The sequence below is a fragment of the Gopherus evgoodei genome, chromosome 10, assembly GCF_007399415.2.
Source record: "Gopherus evgoodei ecotype Sinaloan lineage chromosome 10, rGopEvg1_v1.p, whole genome shotgun sequence".
Lineage (NCBI taxonomy): Eukaryota > Metazoa > Chordata > Testudines > Testudinidae > Gopherus > Gopherus evgoodei.
The window spans coordinates 12,882,668-12,908,644 of record NC_044331.1 but is presented as its reverse complement, the minus strand read 5'-3'; the positions used below and the strand labels follow the sequence as shown (position 1 = coordinate 12,908,644).

Genomic DNA, 25,977 nt, shown 5'->3' with positions numbered 1-25,977 from the left:
CAGAGCCACAGATACTCCAGCAATGCTACATTTGATGTCTTAAGCACGGGCCTTGTTCTTAGCAAATACATTGAACTTTTGGTCTGTCTTTGAAATTTCTGCATAGCCCTAGAGTTGCTCAAAGTGCCAGTGTTAATGAAAGGGTTGTTACGGTTTTGTGAAAGTCCAGTCCCTGGGCCACCGAACAATGTTGACCTGAAGTAAACATTCAGCATTTCCAGATGAAAGGCATTCTCTTTCACAGAAACGGAGCTCTGAAGCCTCTATTCTGAATGTCAGGAGCTGAGAGTATGTAATGATGATCTGGGCTAGGAAGAGGTTCAGACGTTATCCCACAGCTTCATACTGCTTTTCCCCCTTTCTCTAACCTCCTCTGTTTTCACTGCCTACCTGATCAGTTTTTAGATGAGGTCAGAATGTGCTCGGGGCAAACCACACTTCTTTGCGGAATCCTACTCACAGTAATGCCAGCTGAAAGACAAAGGTTGGGAAGAAGATAAGGAGACAGACAGAAAACTTGTATGTTTAATGCCTAGTTACTAAGATGGCAACGCAGAGCACATTATTGGTTGTTATAATGTAAGTAATACTCATGGATTACAGCAATTGGCCTTCTATAAATACCCCAAGATAGGCAGATAGATGAAAGTCATTCTTGACCTGTACTCCTAGGTCAGATCAGGCCTTGTAGGACGCATCAAGAGTTTTCCTGGTGGGTACCCCACATTTTCTTCTTTACCACCCATGAATGCTGTCACTGTCTACCTCAGTGTTTCCAAAACTTGGGATGCTGCTTTTTCAGAGAGAGCCCCTACGGGCTGGGCTGGTTTGTTTACCTGCTGCATCCACAAGTTCAGCCAATCACGGCTCCCACTGGCCGTGGTTCACTGCTCCAGGCCAAAGGGAGATGCTGGAAGCGGCGCAGGCCGAGGGATGAAGTGGCCGCCGCTTTCTGCTGCTTCCATTGGCCTGGAGCAGCAAACCGTGGCCTCTGGGAGCTGCAATCGGCTGGACCTGCAGACACGGCAGGTAACAAACCGGCCCGGCCCACCAGGGGCTTTCCCTGAGCAAGCAATGGCCCTAGTTTGAGATCCACTGCTCTAGAATAAAGAGACATTCAAACAGCACTTCCTCTTATTATTTTTTTTATCCCCCTCTTCCAGTAAACCTCTCTTGCTCTGGGAGCCTTTTGGCTTTGCTCTGTGTAATTGTATGTGTACCGAAAGGAGACCTGCTTTCCTATCTCTTTATTCCAACTGTTGCCGCAAGGCCCGTGGGCATTTTACTTTCCAGACTCAGAGTATAGTGGAGGAGAAATAAGTCACGGTGATCATTCAAGCTGCAGGTGTCTCTGTTCACAGTCTCCTTTAGTGAAATATGGCAGTCACAGTATGCACTTCTTCACAAACAGGTTCAGTGCTTGTGAGCAGTTCAAAGGCTGGATTAAATGCCCCTTTGGTGGCTATTCCCCACTGAGCTGTCATTTTGGAATAAATGAAGGGTCCCTTACAAATGGGATCATTGATCTACATGTACCCAGATGGGTTTTATTTTGCAAGTGTCCCAATCAGCACAAAACTATCTGAGCCATTAAATCTTCAATTATGAGTACGTTCCAAAGCTTCTCTCTTTCACCAAGAGAAATTGGTTGGATAAAAGATATTACCTCACCCACTTTGTCTCATTAAGAGCAATAGTGTTTTTTTCCTACATATAATGGACCAGATCTTCTCCTGTACTCCCTGCCTTCCATATGCTTACAATTTAATAAGTTAGACATCTGTGCATGTAGTCTCTAGTTCCCCAGTTTTACACAATTATGTACATGTCTGAAAATCAATCCCTTATGCAAAGACTGGAAAGTACAGTATTCTGAAGAAGTAATCCTGCGTCATCCATGCAGCTTCAAGTAATGGTCTAATAAGTATTTTCCATGTGCATTTCGTATGTCCCTAGGTAAATAATACAATGATTTAACTATAAACTTTGCTAATGAAGTCAGGTGCCAGATTAGATGGTCTGAACTGATACTGCAAACTGAATCTACTGCTTAAGTGTACATACCTCCATTAACATTCAGAATTGTTACTAACCTACTTTACAGTCTGCCTAATGGTCAGTCACAGCGAAAGAAACCTGCTTTTCTTTTTCCTAAACAGTAACATGTAATAATTTTCCTGAGGTCTTTGATTTCTTCACAGCACATGATAAAATACATCACCCACTACCCAGGCAATATCCTTGAGTAGTGTATTTCCAATTATAATCTCATTTAAGATGTCACAAAAGTGCATGTTGCTTTGTTCAAATTCTCTGATGCACTATCCATTTCTCAGAGAATGTTCAGAACATTTGCATTAAGATCAAGAAGCTCTGACTTGTCATTGCATTAGTTTGTCTCTGTACTGGATGGAAAATGCCAGACTCTCGCAGCAGCAGCAGCATAGAATATCAGGGTTGGAAGGGACCTTAGGAGGTCATCTAGTCCAATCACCTGCTCAAAGCAGGACCAATCCCCAGACAGATTTTTGCCCTAGATCCCTAAGTGGCCCCCTCAAGGATTGAACTCACAACCCTGGGTTTAGCAGGCCAATGCTCAAACCACAGAGCTATCCCTCCTCCCATGTTTCCCTCTCTGGCAGGGGTTCTCAAGCTGGGGGTTAGGACCCCTCTGGGGGTCACGAGGTTATTGCATGGGGGTCACTAGCTGTCAACCTCCGCCCTAAACCCTGCTTTGCCTCCAGCCTTTATAATGGTGTTAAATATATTAAAAAATGTTTTTAATTTATAAGGGGGGGGTGGTCGCACTCAAAGGCTTGCTGTGTGAAAGGGGTCACCAATAAAAAAGTTTGAGAGCCACTGCTCTATGGCTTAGCTGGTAGCGGGCACTGATTGAACGGGTTTTGATGGCTCACTTTTCTGTCAGACAATATTAATTTGACTAAATCTTTAATGTTTCACAAGAACTTGTTGATATTTTTAAAAGGAAATTATTGAGATGTTTTGGTTTGATAAGGTAAAACGTGAATATAATAATGTTTATTGAAACAGTAAAATCTAAATGAAACATTTCTACTTTATTGAGATGAAACATTTAAATAAAGGTGAAATGAAATATTTTAGAATATTTTATTTTGCAAAAAATATCCCAGATTTTGTCTTTTAGTCCTGATTTAGGAGTACATGAAACTTCAAAACCTTGGAATTTCCCATAGGATGGAAAGTCCATTTTTGACCAGCTCTGCTAGGCCTGCTTTTCTAGCCTGCCGTAGAGACCTATGTCTTTGAAACTACCAGTTGTGAGTTCCACTCTCTGAGCGGCATTGTATGCAATGTGCTGATGAGCCCAGTTGTGCCTGTACATGTAAGTGATCACAGAGCATTATCCCCATTTAAATGACTAGAATATGGGTGCATATATGCCAACACATCAGGAAAAAAATGAGGGGAAGTGAAGTAGGTCTGAGCAGGCTTCAGAGCTGCAGTTACACAGAGAGGGGGGAACTCCAATAATTGCTTCGTAGATCTGCAATGGGTACTTTTACAGTTAGCCAGTGCAGCTCTCCCAGAATAAAAACCTATTGGGGAAGATAAAGTGGCGTAATCGAAAAACAATAGGTAAGGTGGTAATAAAATCATGGGCTGTGGTTTTGTTGCATAAACCACAGCTTTTAACACACATTGAAATGTTTTGCCACAAGTTAGAGTGGTGTTGTGACCCCCTGCACCAAGTCACAACGCCATTCACTCAGATTTGACCAGGCTGTCTGTCCATCATGAATTGTATCTGTCAGCAATCACCATTTCTTCCAAGGAGAAACCTGTAACGTGGTAGAAGTTGAAGAAGACCTCTCCTCCTGTCAGGGCAGAATTATTACCTCGTACCTGCTGCAGATGAACTGCAAAGTTACATCCTTTGGTCTTTTATATTTCAAATATCTGCAGTAAATAAATGTAATTTCTAGAAATTACAAGGGGACACATTTATGGTCAGTTTGCTACTTCAGAGCCTTTGGTCCTGGAGCTCTCCTGTGGCTGAGAATGGTAGAAAGGTCAGAATGATGTCATTTCAGTCGCGGCAGAGGACTTCTTATTTGCAGCCACTGCAGAAGTTCCTGTTGTGACCTCCCCCTGCTCTGGCAGAGAAGAAATATGTGCTAATGAGCTAGCAAGCAATCTTAGCAATTCTAACTTCACATAGCTGACAGTTGGAACCAAAGTGGAATTCTCAGGTGAATGTCAGCATCTGAGGACCAAGTAAAAATGGACAGCTGTGTCAACTTGGAGGCGGTGGGAGAAGTATCAGCCTGTGTTGGTTGTGTCATTGGAAGGAAGGTTTTACATCAGCACCGGGCTCAAAATAAGACAAATTACTCAGACCAGAATCCAGGTGTTACCTGGCATGTTTGCTGAAATTAGGGAATTTTGAAAGCAATGACTCTTTGCCCATTATGACGTCTCATGGCCATGCCAATGTTGCAAACACGATGTTCTGTTTTTAGCACATAGGGATCATACTGCCTTAGGAAGAGATTTCATCTGCTCTCTCAAGCAAAGCAGGGCTGGGCTTGGGTAGGAATTTGAATGGGAAACATGCAAAGAAAACCCAGGGTGTTGTAGGACACAATGCTGATGATTGACAAGGGCATGTTTATCCTTGTGTGCCAGTACTGATCACCGTGTTCTAGACTCTGCTGCAGGGGCTAGTTCTGGTGATTCAGAAGAGGCTGCCATTCACTAAGTCAACCAAGCTAATGCCCCAGCCTAGGGTTGGTGCACTGTGCTGCGGGGTAGATGAGAGATAAAATTGAGTTCTTCACCCTTACCAAGAGCCCTTGATGCTTTTCACAAAAGCAACCAAAAAAAAACCAAAAATAAATGGGAAAAATGAACTGGAACTTGTTCAGACATAAAGTTCCAGGTTTGCAATAAGTTTGGTTCAAGTTCTGGGTGGAGATGAGGGTCGGTTCTGATTGTAGCTGACCATCCCTATTTGAAATGAGGCCAAAAGATGAACCAGTTTCTGCCGGTATTTACACCAGTGGAGTGCCACTCTCCAAAATCTGTGCTGGCTTATGCCCTACAAGCCTGTGCCATGGGGGCTGCTGCTGATGTTCCCCCCCCATTCCTAAAGACCTTACAAGCATACATCACACTTTAGCAGAAAGATTGATATGACGGCTATCATAGCTGGAATTGAATGCTTCTCGTAATGGTTCCAACAGGGTTTTAATAACTACTCGAGGCTGGATTCCTAACAGGTGATTAAGTGGGCCTGTTGGTCACCAGATTGAGCTCTGGCAGACAGCCTGTCCTGGAAAATGTAATTACTGTTCTAAAGAATACAACAAACTCTGCCAAAAATGATAGAAGTAGATCATCCTCCAAAACGATACCAGATGAAACATGTGGCAGTAGCTACTTGTCAGGCAACTGGCATACTGCAGGGGATAGTTTCTGGCAACTTCAACCAAGCACAACCCAGTTTCTTGTCATTACGAGAGATTAGGGGAAAAAATAGAAGAGGCTAGGTTCTGATTAGCTGAAGCCAAACCTATAAATGGCCTCAAAGACAAACTGAAGCTGTCACTCCCTGATCATATTGAAATTATTTGGAATTGAGCCTGGAAAAGTGCTACAGAATTTGCTCCAATACCATGGTCTAGTGGAGCAAAACAGAGAGTGATGTACTGTAATAACTGACTGAGCTTTGACGCTACCTATTTGTTTCTTCTCATATTGTGTAAGCCTACACACAATTCTCCTAACAACCATTTATTATACTGTCTCCAGTCATATGTTGCTCAAGTACATTGGATCGATGAAATTTGGTATTGCTACATTTCTGATCAGTGATCACCTACTCTTTGTGTGATGTACAGAAAAGTGCACAGTAATTCAAGATCCCTGTTATCTGTACCAACTATGGTCGAAACTATATGAACAATATTGCATTATTTGAGATCTTGTACGTAAAGATGTAAGAAGGCATGAGAGCAGAGTTATGGTGTTTTGACCAACCTCTACTGTGGCATTTCCAGGCCTCTGCCCCCTTCTTATTTTATTTTTATTGCATTTATTGACTTACAAAACCAGAAAACCTGTTTTCTTTGAGAAGGGTGGGGGAGTTGGAGCAGACAGGGGTAATATGGTTTGAATGTGCCATTTGTGGAGTATTGAGTGACTGTGCCAGGTGCCAGGAAGCTCGTGGAGCAGTGGGACAGAGAACAGAACACAGAAGAGTTTGATGTGGTGCCCCTCAAATGGTAAATAGCAGGACTGCAAAAGCTCAAAGATCATGATACAAACTATGTCCCATGAGATCTACTTCCTGTTTGAAATACCCCTGAATCCCTTTCTCAATGTCTTTGTGTCGCAGGCATGAGTGTCCACTTCTGCAAATAGCAAGGGAGGCTGAATGTACAGTTGCCAACCCTCCAGAATTGTCCTGAAGTCTCCAGGAATTAAAGATTGATCTTTAATTAGAGATCATGTCATGTGATGAAACCTTCAGGAATACATCCAACCAAAATTGGCAACCTTAGCTGAAAGGAGCAGGAAACCTATAGGAAGATACCCAAGGGTGGAGATGGCTGATTCTGTTTGTTTACCAATCAGAAAATGCTTCTTCTGACTTGTCTACATCATCCTTTGACACCAACACACCTCTTCTCGTTTTAAAATAATCTTTTTGTCTGCATCTGTGATCCTGCCGAGTTCTAGCCTACTTCATGTCCTGGTCGGAGCACAATCCATGTCCACTTACCAGTTCATCAGCCATGATGCAGTGAGCAGCCATTGCAATGCTTTGTACCAGAGACAGCCAGGGGCAGCTCTAGACATTTTGCCGCCCCAAGCACGGCAGGCAAGCTGCCTTCGGCGGCAGGAGGGTCAGCTGGTCCCACAGGTTCAGATTGCTCACAGGTTTCCATTACAGTAATTTGTTGTACTTGTTTAATATGAAAGAAATAGATCATCATGACAGAATAATGGTCTCCTGCTTTGAGAATAAGTGTCCTGGCTGGGCCTCATTCATGCTGAGAGCATTAGGGTTTGTTTGTTTTTTTTTAAATTCGTAAGTGAATTTAGTGATGGTGAAAGTTGCTAGGTTGATAGCACCAGAAATTGTAGGCTTCCAGTTAGCCCCAGCATGGGAAGTTGCCAGGCAGTCAGCTCATGCTAAGCAACCCCTCTCCCTACTGTTGACATGTGTCAAACTGCAGAGCTGCCTGAAAGAGCTGCCCTGACTTTATGCTCCATTCGGCCCTTAGCCTCGGTTGAGATTGCAAATGAGATGGTGCTGGCATTTTAATTCAGGCCTTAGGGCATCCACTGAGCCACACTACTCCTCTAAGAAGGGCTGCTGAGCAACTTCTCAGTGATAATCAAAGGGTTGATTTGGACCTCCTGTCTTGGGAGGCAAGAGGCTAATATAGCAGGTCACTGCAGCACCACCCCCCATGTTCATGTTAGGATTTGTGTGGCTGGCCCATTATCTCAGGCCATTGTTTCTTTCCTCAAACCCAGAGCTGAACCCAAAGAGCCAGCTTTAAGTGGAGAATCTGGATGTGTTTAATTCGCTTCTCATGCTGAGAAAGTGCCAGATGATAGTGAAGCTTTGATGGGTGGGTTGCTGATTGTGTTCGCATCATCCAGCACGGCCATCTTCTCCCTGCCTTGGACAGAAAACAAAGGGGCTTTCTTTTCACCTTGGAGCTTTGGCTATGGCTGCTTAATTATAGGCAAACTGCCCATGCTGATGACAGTGGGTGCCGCATACGCTGGAGGGAAGGAAAATCCTTGGGGATCTCTATGCATCTTTGGAGGGTGTAGGGGGGAGTTTTCCCACAAAAGCTATACTGAGAGACCTCCTCACTACTGACTGTGTAGGAAATAGCACCATAATGTAGGCATGGCCGAAAGCTTTGCCAGGTGGAACAGGCCAGCTGTAGAGCTGTGCCTGTGTTCTGCACTTGCCCTCAGAAACATATGGCTACATTGGAACCGGAAGGCCTAATACCCCGCTTGAGGAGACATACCCGTGCTAGCTGTGATTGAGCTAGAGTACTGGAAATAGCAATGTAGCCGTGGTCAATAGTCACTCTTAGGCTACTATACTATTAGTGCCCAAATTCTCTTCAGGATTTCATCTTCTTTGCGCTCCTGTAGATGCTAGCAGGAGGAAGACCTCAGTAGAACAATGACAACCCACAAATTGGAAATGGAACCCAGCAGTCCTGGCTCCCTGTCCCCCGCTGTAGCCACTGGGCAAGCTATGGTATAATACTCTACCAAAGTTGACCAAATAGTATAGTTCTGCACTAATCTGCTATCCTGAGCAATCCCACTGGAGTGAATGAGATAATGCCATTTAATCAGGCCTGCTGTGTTTCTGAATTGGCATGAAGCAGCACTGCATATTAGATATTAAAGATAGGTATTGTTTTAAATGGATGGGATGACACTGGAATGAATATGGTACAAAAACATGTTATTCAAACCCTGTAAGTGTACTTGTCTTTAAGTGCACTTATCTTTCATGGAGTAAACGGCAGCTGCTTCCCCCCGTAATTAGTGAAGAGATGTTTGTTTGCAATGTGGAAATCTCTCATTCAGGTCCAAGGCTATTAGTAACATGTTTGCATTGTATGTCAAAGGCAGGGAATTCAAATCCTGGCTGGGTCAGACTTCAGAGTATAATAAATCTAGCATGGAATGATGAACTACAGCTAGATGCATCCTGAGGCCAGGATCTTCCTCTTGAGCTTGTTGAATTGGCTTCTGTTGAAGATATGGCAATGGACAGGTTCCAGTGCAAAAGTACACCTCTACCGTGATATAACGTGACTTGATATGACATGGATTCGGATATAACACGGTAAAGCAGCGCTCCGGGGGGAGGAGGGGCTTGCCACTCCAGCAGATCAAAGCAAGTTCAGTATAATGCAGTTTCACCTATAACGCAGTAAGATTTTTTGGCTCCTAAGGACAGAATTATGTTGGGGTAGAGGTGTATATGAATGAAGCAAGTCAATGATGTCTTCAAGCACACAATAAGACAAGATAGGGGACTAGCTGGACCATTGTTTTTCAGGTACGGCAGGGGCCAGAATACCAAACTGCTATTCTGTTAGTGTTCCTGAAAGCAGGACACCAGATGCGATGGATACTGGTTCATTTCTGTTACAGTGAGTGATGGGACAATAGACTAAATCAACATTAGTCTCCTTTCCAACAGTGTTTGATCCAATTGTTGTTAGTTTCTTACATCTTGCTGCGTGTCTGCCTAAATTCTTTGGGGAAGAGATGTGGTCTTTTAAGGCTGCTGAGGAATGTGTGCACCTTCCAAGATAATGCTCTATAAATAACAAGGAATAAAAACCAACGCAGGTCAATGTAATGGAGACATGGTGTTGTACAGTGCAAGTACATGCACATTAAAACAGCAGTCAGACTATATACATTTGCAGAGAATGCACACATAGATTGCCAGCATGGTGATAGGCAATTTTGTGGTCTTTTGAGACTCTTATAGGTTGTTTATACACACAGTGTATGTAAATATTAGGAGACCGGGAAAGAATTGCTGTGATTTAAATAGGAAAATACTACTACAATGCAGTCTCATTCTTAATCCTACTCGAGTGTTCACTGCCTTGGTTAAATATGCAGAGACTGATGGAGATTGCTGCAGGATTAGCATCTACTACTAGTCACACAGTGGACGGTTTAACATAAACAACTTTGCCCTAAGATTTATCACAACTGATGATAGAAAAGGAGCAGCGTCTCCCTTGCTTGAATTCTAACCAGGAAGAATATTTTGGACAAAGGGTATAACGAACTCTCAATGCCAGCTGCAGTGTGTCAGCTTAATTCAAATATTTTTAACACAGACCTCCAGGGGATTTACTTTTGCAGTCTTCTTCAGGTTGAGGCGGTGGTTTGTTTTTTGTTTTTAATTCCCACGCTGCTTCAGCTACTGGCCAAGGCACTGACCCAACAGGCAATACGAGCCACAACCTGCCTTTTGTTTGTGTCTTCGTTACTTCAGATCATATCAGGGATCTAATGACCTTCTGTGTCTCTGGACTTGGTGAAGTGGAATTATAGTCACAGGAAATTCTGGGCTGGCTGGTCAGCCCAGCTCCCAATCTAAGGGTCCAATCCTTTTGTTAGCTCCTGCACAAACAATACTGCGTGCTCATCTGGATCTCCCGAGACGGCAAGTTAATGGCATATGTTGCCCTGGGAATGAAGATTTGCAGAAAAAACAAACGTTAAGGCTCGGTAATAATTGAAGGTGCAAGATGGTTCACCAGGCAAAATAACTGCATACAGGAATCACATTTCATCTCTCTGTCAACAGAGATCTCCTTGGAGATATCCTTCTAAACTCTGATAGAAATCGGTGTTTAAAAGGACACTGCCAACTTGGGTAAATGCCTAAAATTTATGTACCTTAAAATTCTAGCAATCTCTTTGTGGATTGACTCTAAATATCTTTCACAACAAAGAGATTGTTACTGTGCTACAAAGACCTTGAAATAAGTAGCCTTCTTTTTGGTGTGGTTGCTGAAAGCGTACTGTGTGAGCACCCTCTACTGCTCTGCAGGGGTCATGTTACCAGAAATCTCTATCCCGAGCACCATGCTGCCACCTGCTGAGAAAGCAAATGCTGCACCAGCCTCCCAATGTGAAATAAATATGAACATAACGGTTTGTTAAATAGGAGGGGTACAGTTGTATCTCAGCACTGGAGTATAAGCTACAAACCATGGAGAGTAGAACATCTTAAAAGAAACATTGTGAAATAGTCGCTGATGGATGTTTTCCAGGTTAACTTCCTCACCAGAAAGTGACTTCGTAAATCCCTGTTTAGCTGCAGAGAAGAATAGTTTTCTAAGGCAGTGGTTCTCAAAGCCGGTCTGCTGCTTGTTAAGGGAAAGCCTCTGGTGGGCTGCGCTGGTTTGTTTACCTGTCGCGTCCACAGGTTCAGCTGATCGCGGCTCCCACTGGCCACAGTTCTCTGCCCCAGGCCAATGGGGGCTGCGAGAAGGGCGGCCACCACATCCCTTGACCAATGGGGGCTGTGGGAAGCGGCACGGGCCGAGGGATGTACTGGCCGCCGCTTCCCGTAGCCCCCATTGGCCTGGAGCAGCAAACCACAGCCACTGGGAGCCGCGATCGGCCAAGCCTGTGGACCTGGCAAATAAAAAACTGGCCCAGCCTGCCAGGGGCTTTCCCTGAACACGCAACGGGCCGGCTTTGAAAACCATTGTTCTAAGGATGTGTAGAGAAGGGGGTTGAGGGAAGCTATCCTAAGACAGGCATTCTGAACTGCATAAAATTCATAGTTTAGCTCCGATGCAGATTCCACTGGCAAGCGTCAAAACCATGATCACAGTTCACAATCAGAATCGGGGCTATGGGGCATGCATTTCAAGGGGCTTTGGAGAGAAGTATATACCAGGAGAGTAGGAGGAGAGGCATTATTTTGGAGGTGGTTGGAGAAATACAGTTCGGTATAAGGCTTCTGTTCTGCAGCATGGTGATAGTCTCATTGGTTAGTAAACACTGGCAAATGAATGCCAAAGGCTGAACTTGGGGAAAGAATCTGCACACAGTTGGTCCCTGGGAAATCATGCTGGTATTAGCATTCCCTTGTCCTTGCTGCCTCACCCCGTCACTCATTTGTTTGTTTCATTCACTTGGATTGACTCTTTGCAATTACAAGGCTGTAGGCTCTTCGGGGGAGGGAGGGTCTCTTTACTACACATTTGTGCAGCACCTGGCAAAAAGAGATCCTGATTGGCACCTTGAGGTGCTACTGCCAAACAAATGATTGATGATGATGGTAAAACATTCTCTGTAGGAATGGTCTAACTATCCAGCTACAGTCATAGATCCAACAGGTATATGACTACACAGCAAAGAAAAACCTGCAGCTGGCCTGTGCCAGCCAGCGTGGGCTTGCAGGACTCTGGCTGCGGTGTTGTTTCACTGCTGTGTAGACTTCTGGGCTCAGGCTGGGGCCCGAGCTCTGGGACCCTCCCACCTCGCAGGGTCCTAAAGCTGATATGGGCCAGCCCTGGGTGTCTAGTTGCCGTGTAGACATACCCTTAGAGCAGTGTTTCCCAAACATGGGACGCTACTTGTGTAGGGAAAACCCCTGGTGGGCTGGGCCGAGTCGGTTTGTTTACCTGCCCCGTCTGCAGGTCTGGCCGATCGCGGCTCCCACTGGCCGCCGTTTGCTGCTCCAGGCCAATGGGAGCTGCTGGAAGCGGGGGCCAATACGTCCCTCGGCCTGCGCCACTTGGGGCTTTCCCTACACAAGCGGTGTCCCATGTTTGGGAAACACTGCCTTAGAGGCACAAGGGCTTGGATTGGTACCTGCAGTTCATTTTGCAGGCACAAACCATACGTCCATCCTCCTCCCTAGGAGTTTCCACTGTGACATGTGGGACCCATTTGTGCTGAGCTATCCTAAAAATTTGGCCCCAATTGTGGGCACTGAGCACTCCCCCTCATCACTGGGGAGTACTTCATACCGAGTTGGGCGCAGGTATCTACACCCTGATTTCCTGGAACAGCGGCAGCCCGGCTCTGGATCTCAACCCATCACGGGCCAGATCAACCACCGCTCCTTCACAAACCAGCACTGGAGCCTCAGTATTGATGCCAGGGACTTGTCTGTCTTTGGGGAGAGATTTGGGGAGGGAACCCAGTGATGAGACGCGATATATCCCTCTCTAGTCATAATGCACCCTACCTCTCTCAAAATACAGCATGGCAGACACCTCTCTGTTCAGCATGTGCATCAATTGCCCCGTCCCCATTCCGGCCTACAAAGCCTATCAAGAACCTTCTACCAGGATGCATCTCCTGACATTTCCCCAACCCCATTGGGGCATTTTTCATCTCTTTTCTCCATGGTTACCCAAGAAGAGACATCATTTTCCCTGACGTTTATTAACTCACATGGCACGAATCCTGCGTCTGTGGCATCATTACTAACACCTAGCTTTATATTTGTTGTTTAACACAGAAACCAAGATCAGGCATCACCAAAAAAATGGCTCATTTTGATTTGTTCTGCTTCCTCGGTGCAGCCAGTGAAGCAAACGGAATGTCAAAGCAATCCTGACAGATGTTTCAAAGTGCCTGCAGCTGCTAATTAACGAGGAGCAGTGTTGAGATGGTTCACTTCAATGTTTAGCCTCTATTCTGATGGGGATCAAAGCAGTTCCCACTATACACTTGCATGCATCAAACGAATGGGGGGAGGGGAAGGATTGAGTGTTTTCTTATTAATTAACATTTTTAATATTGATGGTATTGCACAAATGAATCACTGATTATGATTGCACTTGGCTAGCTATATCTGATGCCAAGTGCAGCTGGGTTTCACCGACAGCCAAAGGGGATTCAGGGAAAGTGCACTGGTTCTGTTCTGGTAATTATGCAACTTTAGGCATTCTCTGCTCTGCATCTCATGCTCCCCATTTGTAAAATGGGGGTGATGACACCTCCCTACCTCCAGGGGCGCCAGGAGATTTAATTATTAAATGGTAGTTAAAATGAACTATGTGAGGTTAACAATAGTAAAGTTCTTAATAATCTGCTTCCCTTGTGCTTTGCATCAGAAATGAGCTGCAGATTGCGATCGTGGCTTTTTTATTTTATTTTATTTGCTGTTTGAGGTGCCAAAAATCGCGATCTGCAGCTCTACTGCTGCCGCTTCAGTCTTCGGCGGCAATTCGGTGGCTGGTCCTTCGCTCCAAGAGGGACCCAGGGACCTGCCACCGAATTGCTGCCAAAGACCCGGACATGCCGCCTCTCACCGTTGGCGGCCCCAAGCAGCTGCTTGCTGAGCTGGTGCCTGGAGTCGGCCCTGCCCTCCCACACCAAACACATGCACCCAGGTGCACCCCATCCTCTGCCATACATACACACATGCATGCAGCCCTCCCCCATCATACACACACACATGCAGCCTCTCCCCCACCATACACACTCATGCAACCCCTCCCCACACTATACACGTGCACACAGACATTTGCTGCCCTTGAATGATCTCTTCACCATCATTCTCAGCAACTAAGAATTTAAATATTTCCAAATCTGGATGTTTAGGAGTTTGGTTTTTTTCTCTTCCCTTTAAATCAAAGAACTGAAAAACAAATCTATTGGGACCCAGCGATCAGGCCAGGGTCTAATACACTCATTGTCTCACTTCCTGTCTTTACCCACCAGACAGCACCTCATCTAAGCTGATAAATACACCTCTGCCACCCGATATAACACGAATTTGGATATAACACAGTAAAGCAGTGCTTTGGGGGTGGGGGGGCGGGGCTGCGCGCTCCAGCGGATCAAATCAAGTTCGATATAATGCGGTTTCACCTATATCACGGTAAGATTTTTTGGCTCCCGAGGACGGCGTTATATACGAGGTAGAGGTGTAATACATTGGGCCGGGCCCTTGGGCCCAACTGAGCTAAACTCGACAGAACCTGGGGCTAGGAGCTGTGGGGAAAGGTGCTTCTAAGCCACCCATTTACTCTTCCGATCCTGGGGTTGTTCGGTTTTCTGCAGTCGGAAAGTTGGCAAGCCAAAGAGGCACAGGGAGAGCCAGTCACTTTCTGCCCTTAGCTCTCAGTACTAGACAGCACAGCTGATGTCTGGGAGAGCACAGCGCAGGGATCCCTCTTGTCAGCGCTCTGTCCACGTGCTTCATACTGAGTTGGGCACAGGTTTCTACACCCTGATTTCCTGGAACAGCAGCAGCCCAGCTCTGGATCTCAACCCATCACAGGCCAGATCAACCACCGCTCCTTCACAAACCAGCACTGGAGCCTCAGTATTGATGCCAGGGACTTGTCTGTCTTTGGGGAGGGATTTGGGGAGGGAACCCAGTGCAATTCTTTTCCACTCCCCCTTTCTATCCCTAACGTTCTGCTGCTGCACTTGAAGCCAGCCCCGATGCTTTTGCCTGGTAGCCCTAGATGTGTATATCTGGGGACAGGTTGCTCTTATGCAGAGGATTCTGGGCTCTGGAATTGTTCTTCTCTGCTGGCGCTAGGCGTCAAGGCAGGACTAAGGCTTCTGCCAAAGGGAAGATGATTTTGCTGGGGTGGGTAGGAGTGGGTGTGTATGGTTTTCAGCGGAGAGAGCGGGTAATCTTCTCAGAGGCAATGTGACTTAGGCATCCGAGTCACTGTTGATAATGGGGGTTAGGTTCCTAAATCACAAAGGTGCTTTTGAAAACGATACTCAGAATCTTTATGGGCCAGCGAGTTGCTTTTGTGCCTTGCCTGGAAGCTGTATGACAAGAGCTATTCTAAATCTAGGTTCCTTGCATCTCGGTGCTCAGTAGATCCTTACCCTGAGAACTGATTTCTTCTCTCCTCCTCTATGAGTTGCAACTCTCTTGCTTATTAAACACGTCCTGTTTGCCTCAAATGCAGCCTTGAGAGTTGCTATATCTGTCTGCTCACATCACCCCTTCCCCATGCGGGCCCCTCCCTCAAACTAGGGCTGCCAATTTTGGATGGACTTATTCCTGGAGGTTTCATCACACGACATGACCTTTAATTAAAGATTAATTTTTAAATCCTGGAGACTCCAGGACAATGCTGGAGGATTGGCATCTTGAACAGTTGCCCAGCAGGTATTACAGGTGACGAGAAAGGCCTCTGTGTGGGAATATAGGCCCACATTAGATCTGAGTGAACATGGTTTTAAATTGAGTTGGGATATAACATGAGCAATAGCCCCAGAGCATGTGACCAGAAAGAATGAGATCATGAGAAAGAAGAGTTGTTTTGTTAAACTTGTAGTGACCATTCGAAATATTAGCGTTCTCTTATTTAAGGTCAGGCTGAAGTAACAGAAATAAACGCAGTTAATTGGGTACCAGGTGCAGTAAATAACTGGCTATATAAGAAACTGCTTCATCTGGTCTTAGCTAAGGCCCAATAACTGGCAGTGACATCGCTTGTTTGTTCAAGGATCGAAAAAGGATTCTTAAAGGATTCATTGCTAATCCCTGCCTGACCAAGCAGGAGTCGACCAACATGAGTCTGAGCACTCCAGGGTTTAGGCTGTTTGTAAATATCTTGTCAAATGATTATAAATGGTTTGTTACTGTTTTGATGTAGTCAATTTGCTTATTATTTAGGCATGATTAGAGCAGTTGTATAAATAGCATTCAGATTGGATTTAATAAAGGAACTTACAGTTGAATTAGTGCTGTGGTAATAGCCTGCATAAACAATAATAATGCCTGTGATAGGGCGCTAGAAATAACCATCAAGATTAGCAGTAGTGCAGACACTAACTCAGCAGCGCAAGTGCCCCATGAAGCAGGGAACAACTCTACATGAGGCAAGAAGATGAATAAGGTGATTTGGCCAAGGCCACTCAGGGACTCAGTGGCAGAGTCTCTCATATGCTAGAGATAATACCTTGCACTTATGTTCCTTTCCATCAGTAGATCTCAGAGTGCTTTACAAAGGAGGGCAGGATAGGGAAACCTAGGCACGGAGAGGGGCAGTGTCTAGCTCAAGGACACCCAGCACGCCAGTGACTATAAGAACTTCTATGTTTGAACTCGGCTGCCAAGACTACGTGGTCTCACTTTAAAGGCTTGTCCCAACCCAATGATTAATTTTGGAAACCCTAATAATACGTAACATTTTCCACGTTGAGCGCTGCACAGACATCTGTGAACGAATCCTCACACTGCCCCAAAGGATGGGTCAGTACTATAGTATCGCCAACTCTAAGGGTTCAAAAATCATGAGTCAGTCAAAAATTGTGGTGATTTTTTTTAAAACTAATCTAACAAACATGGGCTTTTCTTTGCCTCCTGAATCTTTAGGTGCCCTTGGGTCAGATTGTGATTCCAAGCTCTTCCCTGCAACCACCAGGACTAAAAAAACAATGAAAACAGAGATTCTCACCTGATTGCATGCCTCTGGGAACTGGGGCTTTAAGTACAACATCAAATATTGTGAGAGTTGGCAACACTAGTAGTATTAGGCCAGTTTTACAGTGGGGAGACCGAGGCATGGGGGAGCAAAGGGACTTGGCAAGATTACAGTGTATGTCAGTGGCAGGGCCAGTTTGAGAACTCAGGACTCAATTCCTAGCTCTTCCAAGTTCCAATAACCTGGTCTGATTGCAGAGGTTGATAGAAACTAGGAGATGCATTTTGCTAGAACTATGTAGTCCATATGTAAAATCATTAATGAGATTTTGTCAGTATCTGTGTCTCTCTGCTAGTTCCTGGGATTGAAGGGGCACCTTCTGGTGGCTAATGTGACACCTGAAAATTCTTAGCTGTTTTAAAAAAAACTGAGTGAACTTTACTATATGCGGTGTAATGTGCATTCATTTTGCCGGTAGATGGGAGTTTAGCACAGAGAGCTGCATATTCAAATTCTGTTTGGGATTCCCTCTGGATTCTTGCACTAGCATTTATTTTGTTTTCTCTTAGTATGATCTAAGTGAATCTGTGAACTCTACAATCAATTTTTTAAACACCCCAAAAAAAAAATGTTGCAGCAAGACTTGATTCCAAACATTTAATTTGTTGAAAATAATGAAGTCAAGACAGCAAAATCGTCTATCATGGGGAAAGGATTACTGAATAAATGGCCACACTTAATGGGACACAGTAAGAGCACTCTCTCCCTTGCTCACAAATAAGAAATGAGTTACTGAGAGGCCCTAAAATAAATTGTTACTCTGCTTGATCTTAGCCACAAGGATATCACTCTCGCACCTTTTTATATGGCTGCCCTTTTCTACATTGGCTTCTGATGAGCGTGTTAAAAGGATGCTGACATCTCAGGGAGACTTGCTAAATAAAGACATCTGCTTATGTATTTATATTTCTCCTATGATGCCTCAACACACCTGCTGCGACTCTTCACCTCTCCCCCCCTTGTTAACCTTTCCCCTGTCATTGTCTCTGGCTTGGGGCTCGTCACCTGCATAAGGCCCCAATATACAGCAAAGCTCCTCTTTCAGCACATGGAAAGTTCCGTTGAAGTCAATGGTTAAAGTTAAGCACGTACGGAAGTGCCCTTCTCCATCAGGTCCTAAACCAGTAACTCTAAATCTTGCAGGGAGCAATGCATAAATATATATCCTCCAGGGAGTGGGGGTGCATGTGAGTATAAATATTATACGTTACTCTCTTCAAAAACAGCTCAACCATTCTGTCTCAGTCATTCACTAAAATAAATTCCTCTTTGGGCAGAGACCAAGCCTAGGAAATTTCTGAGTGAGTGAAAACGGGAGGTTAGGAATGGAAACTGTTATGTGACCTTAATTAGAGTTTTGGGTTCTGAATAGCTGATGATCACATGCACCTTTGCATGAATGCCTTGTGGATAAGAAAATATTGTCACCCTGTTGGCATTTCTCGCCTGCTCTATGCACTTGTCAGGAATGCTGTGAAATATAGCCGTCTCTTGATCTTTTGCTTTGGGCACAACCTGGCTTCCCTCAGCTCCAATCCCCCCTCAGAGGCAGCTGCCAGAGTAGTGAAATGGCAGATGGATCACTCTGCAAGGCTTTCCAGTAGAGATCTCAGCAAAGGTTTCTGGCTTTGCTCTGATCTGCTTCACTTCATGTTCGTCTCTGCAAAGTGCACTCTTCTTTTGCTGAAGCACCTGCACTGGAACTGGCATTTAGTGTTTATACTAAAGGGTTTTGAAGTAAAGGTTCTTGTTCCATGACCTGTTGCCTTTATCCAGCCCACCACTGTGCACTGGAGCTGCTCTTCTTCACTAGTGATCTCTTTCTGAAACAAACATGAAATGGGCTCCCTAAAGAACAAGCATGTTCGTCCATGTATTTTTCACGTTGGTGTCTTGTTTCCAGCCAGGAGGCATTTCTGCTGTGAGTTACTGTTCCCTGTTAATTCACTACAGGGATTCAGGACAGATGCTTCTCCCACTTCTCATTGCAAACACAGTAGGCTTGAGTTTTCTTCAATATCTCTTAGCCAACAATGTGTAGAAGGGGATGCCTAAGGATTGCTCTTCTTTGTTGCAATGTTGAAATCCATTCATTCAGTGGAACATTTTCTAGCTCTGTCACTGACCTGCTGTGTGACTTTGGGCAGATCACTTCACCTTCCCTGTGCCTCGGTTTCTCCTTATGTGCAATGGGGATAATGACACTTCCTATCACTCCTCCCCTCCTCTCTGTACTTTGCTTGGAGAGTTTTAATGAAAAGCATGACTGAAGTGCTAGGTTTTATTATAATTGACTAGAGCTGGTCAGGAATTTTTGGATTAACTTTTTTGGTTGGGAAATGCCAATTTGTTGAAACCAAAACTTGTGGGAAAGGACTGATTTTTTTTTTTATTTTTTTGTTATAAATTTTTCATTTTGAAAAAAATTTGGAAAAATGTTTCAAAGAGGACTCATGTTGACATTTTCTAAGCAAAAAAACAAAAACTTGAGCGTCGTAAAGTCGAAAGCAACATCAGAAAGTTGAAACAGGATATCAGTTTGGAAATGTCATAAATGCTGTTGGCTGTAACTGGCTGTAAAGTCGAGGACTGCCTGTAATATATTGTTGTTACATGGAGAGCGTTAAGATGGGATCCTCTGAAGAGGAGCATAGGAACAGCTTCCTGTAGACTTGATTTTAGTGTAAACTTTAAGAGAAGTCAAAACCATAGTTAACTTTGGAGGAGGGGGGTGGTAATTGCAATTAATCTGGAGGTGAAAGATAATTTAATGTTTTAGCATAAAAAACTTTAAAAAATCTTCTTTTAGCAGACACTTTAATCCCACAGTGCCCTCTAGTGGTGACATTTCAGAGTGAACAGTTTTCCAGTGTTCACTTTTACCAGTCTCTCTAATGCTTTTATCAGCTCACCTAACACCTTCTTGTTTGCTCCTTGCTTTAGAAAATGGGTCCCCTTTATCACATATCAATTACTTTCTCCCTCAGATGTCTGTCTCTGTCCCTCCCTCGGTCATTGCAATCCCAAACCAAGCTCTGATTCAAGTGGCCTGCTTACATACTCCTGGAGTCTGAAACAACTAGGGTGATCAGATGTCCCGACTTTATATGGACAGTCTTGATCAGGGCCTTTTTCTTATATTGGCTCCGATTATCCACCACCCCCGTCCCGATTTTTCACACGTGCTGTCTGGTCACCCTAGACACAACTGAAGCTGGGACTTGTGGCTGTACAGGAAAACACCATGAGACAAAACTGGCCAAACTCCTCCTGACTTCAGTGACCCCACTGGCGGAGGATTAAGGATTCCAGGGTTTGGCCTTGACATGCCACGTGTGACTCACCCCAGTGATCCTGCGTCAGCCGCAGACAGCAGCCTTTGAAAGTTCACAGCTCTCCAGAGAGCGCAAAACACTTTGTGAAAATCAGCAGCTGCAATTCCTGGTCACAAAGAAAGGACTGACGCCCGCTGGCTCTGGAGAACAGGTCAGACCCAAATCACAGCGGATTTAGCCTGCCTCTTGGGCTCCAGTCCAACACCATGTGTATTTCATTCTAAGCTGCAGAAAGCTACATATCGCCTGCCCTTGTGATGGCCCTGGAACTTACTGGAAAAGCCTGTCTGCTGACCCCATACTACACATTGCCCATTGGGAATACTGGGAATTGAGTCTTGGCTTTGGTGTGACTATTAGGACATTGATGTCTGTGGGAGTCTGTCTTCACTCTAAGCCCTTCTATTGCCCTGTGTGACCTTATCTCAGGAAGAAAGCAATCTCTGTTAACTATTGTAAAGATAATATGGGGACGTGTTTGTCTGAGAACATTGTGCTTCCCAGTAGCAAATCATCTGTGTGCACTCTCTGGGCAAGGGCCCAAAGAATGCATGTTAGATAAAGTCTTGTTCATATGCTGGGGATGACATTATGCCTATGGGCTGATTCTCAAGCTGATTTACAAGAGCCATCTCCATTGGCTTCAGTGGTGCTATGCCAGTTTTCAGCCGGTGAAATTCTGACTGTGTGTTTGCTCAGATGTGCCTGTTCTTTCCCCGCCCCTGCAGCCCTGCACACTTGAGAGCAAGGAGGCAGGGATTTTGAAACTCACTTTTGCTCATTACAGAGGGCTAGGCCTAGTGCTTAACCATACGTGCCCCCATATGTAGCCTCTGCTCATATGTACCCTGGAGTGCAACAGGCTTGCACATGGTGTGCTGTGCAAGGACTTGCAGGATCCAGGCCTTATCGTGTACCTACAGGTATTTAGCAGGAACTAAGGCTACGTTGTAGTCACGGGTATTTTTAGTAAAAGTCATGGACAAGTTATGAGTTGTACTATATCCCCCTGACTAAGACTTGGGCTGGGGGGCTACGGGTGCTCTGGAGAGGGAGGTCTGGGGGTGATGCAGGTGCTGGGGGGTGGCCCAGGACTCACGCTGGTGCTAGGGGGGGCATGGGTGGGTGGCTGCACGTGGCCTAGGACCTCTGCCAGCGCTAGGGGTGGGGGAAGCCCGAGACCTCGATGGCACTGCAGGAGTGGGCAGTTGGCAGGACTGGCAGGCTACCTACGCAGCTCTGACTGGTATGTCCCTGCAGCTCACGGGGGAGGGAAGGCCGGGGGGCTCTGCACACTGCTCCCACCACAGGCATCAGCTCTGCAGCTCCCTTAGGCCAGGAACCGCAGCCAATGGGAGCAGCGGGGGCAGTGCACAGAGCCCCCTGTTCCCTCCGCCTAGGAGCTTCAGGGATATGCCAGCCACTTCCGGGGAGGCCTTCTCCTGGTAAGCACCGCCCCACACCCCAACCCCCTACCCCAGCCCTGATGCCCCTCCCACACCCAAACTGCTGCTGGCCCAGGAGCTGCCCAAACTGTTGGGCAGCTCCTGAGCCAGCCGCACTGGCCATTGCAAAAATCATGGAACCGTGACCTCTGTGGCAGACACACAGCCTTAGCAATAACACATATGGGGCTATTTCACAATGGATCCCTCAGTTAACAAAACTCGGACTTCACATGCGCACACAATTATTATTATTGTCTAGCACTATTCTGATGATTAATATTACATATTGGCATATAAACAAATGATTCGTGCATAACTCTGTGCGTACCCACACACACACAGCAGATCCTTGCCCATTCCCGTGTTGACTGGCAAAGCACCTGTGAATCAGTGAACCTTGTCAACTAGCGAAAAAGTGTTCAAACACGCTGATAACGCCTGAATGCTGCATTGCAAAAAGTGTGCTGCTTTCCTTTCGTCAGCTGCGGTTTGGTTTGAATGCTGATGCTGTGGAGAGTTTGAATAAGTGTACTGTGGGGTATTTGATAAAAGTACCATTGTCTCCGTCACTTGCGGCTTTGCTGGAGTGCAGATAGATGGGAGGGATCCTGCCAGCTTTAGTGTAGAGTTTCAGGTTAGTAAGTTTCTCCTGCACATTCACTGTGCCATATGCCTGAGTTTGAAATGTGGCAGATGGCAGTGTGGGCTCGTATCTAGCAATCTCCAGCACACAGTCTGAAGTGGGGACTGGATGGGATTTATCTTAGCTCAAGATCAGTGTTTCCCATTATGCTGAGTTAAGCTATGCTCTGTAGGCTGCGACTTATTCTTTCTCAGTGGGTCTATTGCAATGTTACCTTTGCCTCTCAAAGTGCGTCAAGACAATATTGCAAGTGAATCCTATTAGATAACTAGTAACATCAAGAAGTGTTTTCCCTTTAAAAAGCATCCACCTTGGTAACAGTACCAAGCTAGCATAGTGCTTTGGACAAATCCAGCCCTAGCACTGCCTCCATCCCCTCTTGCTGTATCTAGAGACACTCCCTTCCCCTCTGCCTGCCCACCCCCCTGTCCATCCATGTCCGTGCCATCCATAAGCAAATCCACTAGCCCCACGGTACTCTAGGGGCCAGCAGAAAGTTGATCTGCTTATTTTTAGAAACCTCTGCAGTCTTCATCCAGCCCCCGCTCCTCTGCCCTGCACCAGCTTCCTTCATGCATTTTTACACTGATGGCAAGAGATCCTTTTCCTCTGTAGCTCCCACCCCCTGCAACAGTCTTCCCTGGACCCCATTTCTCTGAGAGAGATCCCATTCCCGTAGTGTTTGAGCCATGAAGAGGCTCATAACACCATAATGTCTGAACACCTCACAGACATTAGTAAACATACCCTTTCCTCACCAATGTGAAGTAAAGGAGGAGTATCCTTATTTTACAGAGGGGGAAGAGGAGCACAAAGAGATAAAGGCTTGGAGTGTCAAAGGAGCCCAAGTGATTTAGGAGCAGAAGTCCTGTTGACCTTCCATAGGATTTAGGCATACAGTGGGCTTTTGAAATTCCTACCATAAGTGACTTACCCAAGGTCACACCCATAGTTTTCATTGAAGAGGGAAATTGAATCCTGATCTCCCAGCCTGGTGCTTTAACCACAAGGCCACCATCTCTCCCTTGCATCATTTACAAAAATCTCCTCAGAGACCCTCTCTTTTTCCCAGCCTCTTGCTTTATCTCTCCCCTTATTGGTCTTGATTTCGGTGCCAGTATCGGTGAGCTCTGTTTGCACGCAAGACACTGGAGGGGGTAATGGTTGCTCCATCGCATCAGTTATTAAAGCCAAGCCGCACTCTTGAAGGAACTAATATGCTCAGAACTAAGGCAAAGTTATTTCTGGCCAGGCAAACTCTTGCATTCTGCCTAGCCAGGCTTTCGTCAGGGCACATGTTTTTTTTTCAGTAGCCTTGGTGTTCCTTCATGGGTATTAACAGGCCACTGCTTTTCTCCAGCTCCTCTCTGCCCCCAGCTGTGCAGATCATTTCTCTGATTGCTGAGAACTGCACTATGAGAAAATGCTTCAGGCTGAAATAAAGTTTTGGGTAAAAGGGCTGGGAGGCTGCAGTTAACCAGTGCGTTATCGATCCATCAAGGTGTCCTGGCAGCAGCAGACAGCTTCTCTGGATGGCTTCGCAGAGGGGACAAGGGATGCAGTCCACTGCCAAACTGAAGTGTGAGTTCGATATACAGAGCGCAGGCAGAGGCAGGGTAGTGGAGAGAGAAATGGCCCAGCTGCACTGGGACTCAGATAGCTCCTTGCAGGCCCCAGGGAGGCATGAGCCCCATCCAGCTCCTTTGATGTCAAGACAACACCCTCTTCACCTGCCTCCATGAACAGTGTGATGCTGGGGCACATCAATGGAGTGGCAGGGTGGGAGCTGCAGCTTTCAGGGAGCATTTCAACAGCTGAAAGGACACATTTCACCTTCTATTATACCAGCTCAATATGTCTGGGGTAGGCTGGCCTCAGGCACTGAAAGCATCCAGGCCTGTCTGGTAAATGTCCGGTATTAAACCTGGCTGGACACAGATGAGGATTTCTCTAATGGAATCTGCCCTGGGAGAAAAGTTATCTGCTGTAGCTTGTGCTCATAACAGTGCATCCTGGGGAGTGACCCTACCAGTTGGGACCTGGGCACATGTGGCTACTAAGCTATTTGTTGCACTTACCATGAAAATCAGGGTCCAGACACCCCAACAGAAGAACAGGGGGTCTGAGCCCCAAAGAATAAGCAATTGAATTAACTGCTCATATATAATGTTCTTGTGCATAAAAATATATCGAGTAAGGTCTCCTATGAAAGCTTGTAATGTTCTGAACTTGATGGTCATTATGAGATATGTTTACAAACTGTGGTCATGAGTTCATGTATTTGTCTGTATATATAAAACTGTACTCCTAATTTGTGCTACAACATTCAGCTCCACCTCCTGACGCAACGGTGGGCAGTCAGCCAGGGAGGGACTGCCTCCCCAACCAGATGAGACTAGCTTCAAGCACCTAGGAGAAGACAAATGGTGGGCCTTTACAGTTAAGGGGAAGACATTGAGACACCCTGGCTATCAAGTTAAGAAGGAACTTCTCCTGCTCTCAGTGACCATGCAAGAGAGAGAGAGAGAACTGCAAACCCTTTTAAAAAGGAAGGGTTTGGAAGTGAAATCTAGCCAGAAACTGAGGGACAGCATCTAGGCAGGACGCTGTCTGGGAATCACTGATCACCCTTGCAGTTAGGAGGCATGCTGGTGTAACCCACACATCTCCTGGGCATGGTGTTCTGTCCCATCTAGTGGCACCAAGCCCACTTAAAGAGAGAGCTACAACAAGTCTGCTCTGCAGCCTTAGCTAACAGCCAGTTGGCTTTTAGCTCATGCTTTAGAGGCTCTGTACTAAGCTCCAGAGATCCCCGGTTCGATCCTGTCCACTGACGACTGGGATCCATTGACATTACACTCGGTCACTGTTCAAAGGCAATAGGTACCTTGTATTAAAACAGGGGTTTCATCTAATTTAAAAGAGTAAAGCCTGAGGTTCCATTTTGATGTTTATTTTCTGTGTAACTTGCATGTGTTTGCTTCCCCTCACGATTTCATCTTTGGCTCTGGGGGGTTTCTGCTTATTAAGCTTTTTGTTCATTTTTACCCCAAGCAGGTCTCTGGTATGCAAACTGTATGGAGTGTACATGTCCGAGCAGGCTGGGGGCTGGTTTCACACCTTCTGAGGCTGACAAACCAGTAGGGAAAAGTCCAAGTATCTGTTAGTTAAGAACTCAGCATGGACAGGTTTGGGGAGACTCGGGACTGGGAGGGCTTGGGATCACCAGCAAAGTGTAACTAGGCTGAGGGGGCCAGGGTAAGACTTTGTGCATGTGGAGGGGATACTGGTGTCAGGGCTCTGAACCAAAAATGCCCAGCATAAAGGCACCAACATTACAGGGCAGGAGGTGACAGAACCTCTTCCTGGTCTGGGTGGTCCCTAAAATGTCTCACTTAGAAACCATCCCTTCAGGTGTATAGAAATCCTTCCTGGCATTCAACCCCACCCATCCCTCTCCTCTGAGGAGCTGGGGCAGAGCAGAGAGTGCTATGGGGGAGCCCTTGTGTTGAAAGCATGTGTCCAACCAGCATGACATCTCCATACTCTGCAACCAT

General features: G+C 45.8%; 1 protein-coding gene across 1 annotated transcript in view; it reads left to right on the top strand.

The window, feature by feature from the left end:
- The window catches only part of SLCO3A1 (solute carrier organic anion transporter family member 3A1), a 205,975-nt gene that overhangs the window by 131,651 nt on the left and 48,347 nt on the right, over nucleotides 1–25,977 (top strand).